Here is a 6,000-nt window from a genome sequence, read left to right as displayed (position 1 = left end):
AGAAAGGCTGTCCTCTCTGCCTCCTTGGTAAGTAACTGTTCTGGGGCCTGTGTTAGAAAGGCTGTCCCCTCTGCCTCCTTGGTAAGTAACTGTTCTGGGGCCTGTGTTAGAAAGGCTGTCCTCTCTGCCTCCTTGGTAAGTAACTGTTCTGGGGCCTGTGTTAGAAAGGCTGTCCTCTCTGCCTCCTTGGTAAGTAACTGTTCTGGGGCCTGTGTTAGAAAGGCTGTCCTCTCTGCCTCCTTGGTAAGTAACTGTTCTGGGGCCTGTGTTAGAAAGGCTGTCCTCTCTGCCTCCTTGGTAAGTAACTGTTCTGGGGCCTGTGTTAGAAAGGCTGTCCTCTCTGCCTCCTTGGTAAGTAACTGTTCTGGGGCCTGTGTTAGAAAGGCTGTCCTCTCTGCCTCCTTGGTAAGTAACTGTTCTGGGGCCTGTGTTAGAAAGGCTGTCCTCTCTGCCTCCTTGGTAAGTAACTGTTCTGGGCCTGTGTTTAGAAAGGCTGTCCTCTCTGCCTCCTTGGTAAGTAACTGTTCTGGGGCCTGTGTTAGAAAGGCTGTCCTCTCTGCCTCCTTGGTAAGTAACTGTTCTGGGGCCTGTGTTAGAAAGGCTGTCCTCTCTGCCTCCTTGGTAAGTAACTGTTCTGGGGCCTGTGTTAGAAAGGCTGTCCTCTCTGCCTCCTTGGTAAGTAACTGTTCTGGGGCCTGTGTGTTAGAAAGGCTGTCCTCTCTGCCTCCTTAGGTAAGTAACTGTTCTGGGGCCTGTGTTAGAAAGGCTGTCCTCGTCTGCCTCCTTGGTAAGTAACTGTTCTGGGCCTGTGTTAGAAAGGCTGTCCTCTCTGCCTCCTTGGTAAGTAACTGTTCTGGGGCCTGTGTTAGAAAGGCTGTCCTCTCTGCCTCCTTGGTAAGTAACTGTTCTGGGGCCTGTGTTAGAAAGGCTGTCCCTCTGCCTCCTTGGTAAGTAACTGTTCTGGGGCCTGTGTTAGAAAGGCTGTCCTCTCTGCCTCCTTGGTAAGTAACTGTTCTGGGGGCCTGTGTTAGAAAGGCTGTCCTCTCTGCCTCCTTGGTAAGTAACTGTTCTGGGGCCTGTGTTAGAAAGGCTGTCCTCTCTGCCTCCTTGGTAAGTAACTGTTCTGGGGCCTGTGTTAGAAAGGCTGTCCTCTCTGCCTCCTTGGTAAGTAACTGTTCTGGGGCCTGTGTTAGAAAGGCTGTCCTCTCTGCCTCCTTGGTAAGTAACTGTTCTGTGGCCTGTGTTAGAAAGGCTGTCCTCTCTGCCTCCTTGGTAAGTAACTGTTCTGGGGCCTGTGTTAGAAAGGCTGTCCTCTCTGCCTCCTTGGTAAGTAACTGTTCTGGGCCTGTGTTAGAAAGGCTGTCCTCTCTGACTCCTTGGTAAGTAACTGTTCTGGGGCCTGTGTTAGAAAGGCTGTCCTCTCTGCCTCCTTGGTAAGTAACTGTTCTGGGGCCTGTGTTAGAAAGGCTGTCCCTCTGACTCCTTGGTAAGTAACTGTTCTGGGGCCTGTGTTAGAAAGGCTGTCCTCTCTGCCTCCTTGGTAAGTAACTGTTCTGGGGCCTGTGTTAGAAAGGCTGTCCCCTCTGACTCCTTGGTAAGTAACTGTTCTGGGGCCTGTGTTAGAAAGGCTGTCCTCTCTGCCTCCTTGGTAAGTAACTGTTCTGGGGCCTGTGTTAGAAAGGCTGTCCTCTCTGCCTCCTTGGTAAGTAACTGTTCTGGGGCCTGTGTTAGAAAGGCTGTCCCCTCTGCCTCCTTGGTAAGTAACTGTTCTGGGGCCTGTGTTAGAAAGGCTGTCCTCTCTGCCTCCTTGGTAAGTAACTGTTCTGGGGCCTGTGTTAGAAAGGCTGTCCTCTCTGCCTCCTTGGTAAGTAACTGTTCTGGGGCCTGTGTTAGAAAGGCTGTCCTCTCTGCCTCCTTGGTAAGTAACTGTTCTGGGGCCTGTGTTAGAAAGGCTGTCCTCTCTGCCTCCTTGGTAAGTAACTGTTCTGGGGCCTGTGTTAGAAAGGCTGTCCTCTCTGCCTCCTTGGTAAGTAACTGTTCTGGGGCCTGTGTTAGAAAGGCTGTCCTCTCTGCCTCCTTGGTAAGTAACTGTTCTGGGGCCTGTGTTAGAAAGGCTGTCCTCTCTGCCTCCTTGGTAAGTAACTGTTCTGGGGCCTGTGTTAGAAAGGCTGTCCTCTCTGACTCCTTGGTAAGTAACTGTTCTGGGGCCTGTGTTAGAAAGGCTGTCCTCTCTGCCTCCTTGGTAAGTAACTGTTCTGGGGCCTGTGTTAGAAAGGCTGTCCCCTCTGACTCCTTGGTAAGTAACTGTTCTGGGGCCTGTGTTAGAAAGGCTGTCCTCTCTGCCTCCTTGGTAAGTAACTGTTCTGGGGCCTGTGTTAGAAAGGCTGTCCCCTCTGACTCCTTGGTAAGTAACTGTTCTGGGGCCTGTGTTAGAAAGGCTGTCCTCTCTGCCTCCTTGGTAATTAACTGTTCTGGGGCCTGTGTTAGAAAGGCTGTCCTCTCTGCCTCCTTGGTAAGTAACTGTTCTGGGGCCTGTGTTAGAAAGGCTGTCCTCTCTGCCTCCTTAGTAAGTAACTGTTCTGGGGCCTGTGTTAGAAAGGCTGTCCTCTCTGACTCCTTAGTAAGTAACTGTTCTGGGGCCTGTGTTAGAAAGGCTGTCCTCTCTGCCTCCTTGGTAAGTAACTGTTCTGGGGCCTGTGTTAGAAAGGCTGTCCTCTCTGCCTCCTTGGTAAGTAACTGTTCTGGGGCCTGTGTTAGAAAGGCTGTCCTCTCTGCCTCCTTAGTAAGTAACTGTTCTGGGGCCTGTGTTAGAAAGGCTGTCCTCTGCCTCCTTGGTAAGTAACTGTTCTGGGGCCTGTGTTAGAAAGGCTGTCCTCTCTGCCTCCTTGGTAAGTAACTGTTCTGGGGCCTGTGTTAGAAAGGCTGTCCCCTCTGACTCCTTAGTAAGTAACTGTTCTGGGGCCTGTGTTAGAAAGGCTGTCCTCTCTGCCTCCTTGGTAAGTAACTGTTCTGGGGCCTGTGTTAGAAAGGCTGTCCTCTCTGCCTCCTTGGTAAGTAACTGTTCTGGGGCCTGTGTTAGAAAGGCTGTCCTCTCTGCCTCCTTAGTAAGTAACTGTTCTGGGGCCTGTGTTAGAAAGGCTGTCCTCTCTGCCTCCTTGGTAAGTAACTGTTCTGGGGCCTGTGTTAGAAAGGCTGTCCTCTCTGCCTCCTTAGTAAGTAACTGTTCTGGGGCCTGTGTTAGAAAGGCTGTCCTCTCTGCCTCCTTGGTAAGTAACTGTTCTGGGGCCTGTGTTAGAAAGGCTGTCCCCTCTGACTCCTTAGTAAGTAACTGTTCTGGGGCCTGTGTTAGAAAGGCTATCCTCTCTGCCTCCTTGGTAAGTAACTGTTCTGGGGCCTGTGTTAGAAAGGCTGTCCTCTCTGCCTCCTTGGTAAGTAACTGTTCTGGGGCCTGTGTTAGAAAGGCTGTCCTCTCTGCCTCCTTGGTAAGTAACTGTTCTGGGGCCTGTGTTAGAAAGGCTGTCCTCTCTGCCTCCTTGGTAAGTAACTGTTCTGGGGCCTGTGTTAGAAAGGCTGTCCTCTCTGCCTCCTTGGTAAGTAACTGTTCTGGGGCCTGTGTTAGAAAGGCTGTCCTCTCTGCCTCCTTGGTAAGTAACTGTTCTGGGGCCTGTGTTAGAAAGGCTGTCCTCTCTGCCTCCTTGGTAAGTAACTGTTCTGGGGCCTGTGTTAGAAAGGCTCCTCTCTGCCTCCTTGGTAAGTAACTGTTCTGGGGCCTGTGTTAGAAAGGCTGTCCTCTCTGCCTCCTTGGTAAGTAACTGTTCTGGGGCCTGTGTTAGAAAGGCTGTCCCCTCTGACTCCTTGGTAAGTAACTGTTCTGGGGCCTGTGTTAGAAAGGCTGTCCCCTCTGACTCCTTAGTAAGTAACTGTTCTGGGGCCTGTGTTAGAAAGGCTGTCCTCTCTGCCTCCTTAGTAAGTAACTGTTCTGGGGCCTGTGTTAGAAAGGCTGTCCCCTCTGACTCCTTGGTAAGTAACTGTTCTGGGGCCTGTGTTAGAAAGGCTGTCCCCTCTGACTCCTTAGTAAGTAACTGTTCTGGGGCCTGTGTTAGAAAGGCTGTCCCCTCTGACTCCTTAGTAAGTAACTGTGCTGGGGCCTGTGTTAGAAAGGCTGTCCCCTCTGACTCCTTAGTAAGTAACTGTGCTGGGGCCTGTGTTAGAAAGGCTGTCCTCTCTGCCTCCTTGGTAAGTAACTGTTCTGGGGCCTGTGTTAGAAAGGCTGTCCCCTCTGACTCCTTAGTAAGTAACTGTTCTGGGGCCTGTGTTAGAAAGGCTGTCCTCTCTGCCTCCTTGGTAAGTAACTGTTCTGGGGCCTGTGTTAGAAAGGCTGTCCTCTCTGCCTCCTTGGTAAGTAACTGTTCTGGGGCCTGTGTTAGAAAGGCTGTCCTCTCTGCCTCCTTGGTAAGTAACTGTTCTGGGGCCTGTGTTAGAAAGGCTGTCCTCTCTGCCTCCTTGGTAAGTAACTGTTCTGGGGCCTGTGTTAGAAAGGCTGTCCTCTGACCATAGACACCGAGCTACCTGAAAGGTCCCTTTTCTTATTGATGTGACTTAAGGAGTCTGTAGCCAGACATTTCACATACAAATGATCTGCATTTCCACTGTCAATCAACTGGTGGAGAAAAGAGACCCAGGATCCTGAGGTGATCAGAGTGTGTTCAGATCAGAGATCTTTCTAGTAATCCTCTGTCTGTGGTTGGAACAGTCCTTCACATAAAACACACTCTTCAATAACATGGCATGGCAACGTACTAACATACTGTAGCATGATACTAGCAACAGTTTGGCCTTCCTGTCTGCACGCTGTCTGCACTCTGTCTGCTCTCTGTCTGCCTGCTGTCTGCCCTCTGTCTGCACTCTGTCTGCTCTCTGTCTGCCCTCTGTCTGCCCTCTGTCTGCCCTCTGTCTGCTTGCTGTCTGCCCTCTGTCTGCTTGCTGCCTGCTTGCTGTCTGCCCTCTGTCTGCCTGCTGTCTGCCCTCTGTCTGCTTGCTGTCTGCACTCTGTCTGCTTACTGTCTGCCCTCTGTCTGCTTGCTGCCTGCTTGCTGTCTGCCCTCTGTCTGCCCTCTGTCTGCTTGCTGTCTGCCCTCTGTCTGCTTGCTGTCTGCTTGCTGTCTGCCCTCTGTCTGCCCTCTGTCTGCACTCTGTCTGCTTGCTGCCTGCTTGCTGTCTGCCCTCTGTCTGCACTCTGTCTGCTTGCTGTCTGCCCTCTGTCTGCCATCTGTCTGCTTGCTGTCTGCCCTCTGTCTGCCATCTGTCTGCTTGCTGTCTGCCCGCTGTCTGCTTGCTGTCTGCCCTCTGTCTGCTGTCTGTCTGCTCGCTGTCTGCACTCTGTCTGCTTGCTGTCTGCACTATGTCTGCCCGCTGTCTGCTTGCTGTCTGCCTTCTGTCTGCAGTCTGTCTGCTTGCTGTCTGCACTATGTCTGCCCGCTGTCTGCTTGCTGTCTGCCCTCTGTCTGCAGTCTGTCTGCTTGCTGTCTGCAGTCTGTCTGCTTGCTGTCTGCACTATGTCTGCCCGCTGTCTGCTTGCTGTCTGCCCTCTGTCTGCAGTCTGTCTGCTTGCTGTCTGCACTATGTCTCCCCGCTGTCTGCTTGCTGTCTGCCCTCTGTCTGCGGTCTGTCTGCTTGATGTCTGCACTCCGTCTGCCATCTGTCTGCATACTGTCTGCAGTCTGTCTGCTTGCTGTCTGCACTCCGTCTGCCATCTGTCTGCATGCTGTCTGCACTCTGTCTGCCCGTTGTCTGCACTCTGTCTGCCCACTGTCTCCCTGCTGTCTGCCTGCTGTCTGCACTCTGTCTGCCTGCTGTCTGCTTGCTGTCTGCTATCTGTCTGCCCGTTGTCTGCCCGCTGTCTGCACTCTGTCTGCCCACTGTCACCCTGCTGTCTGCACTCTGTCTGCTTGCTGTCTGCTATCTGTCTGCCCTCTGTCAGCCTGCTGTCTGCTTGCTGTC

General features: G+C 52.4%; 1 protein-coding gene across 2 annotated transcripts in view; it reads left to right on the top strand.

Annotated features, from left to right (window-relative positions):
* Positions 1–6,000, top strand: part of LOC116364190 (receptor-type tyrosine-protein phosphatase O-like) — an 87,888-nt gene that overhangs the window by 49,405 nt on the left and 32,483 nt on the right. The gene's annotated exons all lie outside the window — the stretch shown is intronic.

The sequence above is a fragment of the Oncorhynchus kisutch genome, unplaced genomic scaffold (assembly GCF_002021735.2).
Source record: "Oncorhynchus kisutch isolate 150728-3 unplaced genomic scaffold, Okis_V2 scaffold1019, whole genome shotgun sequence".
Taxonomy (NCBI): domain Eukaryota; kingdom Metazoa; phylum Chordata; class Actinopteri; order Salmoniformes; family Salmonidae; genus Oncorhynchus; species Oncorhynchus kisutch.
Note: the sequence above shows the minus strand (reverse complement) of the source record. Positions and strands in the feature narration are given on the sequence as shown.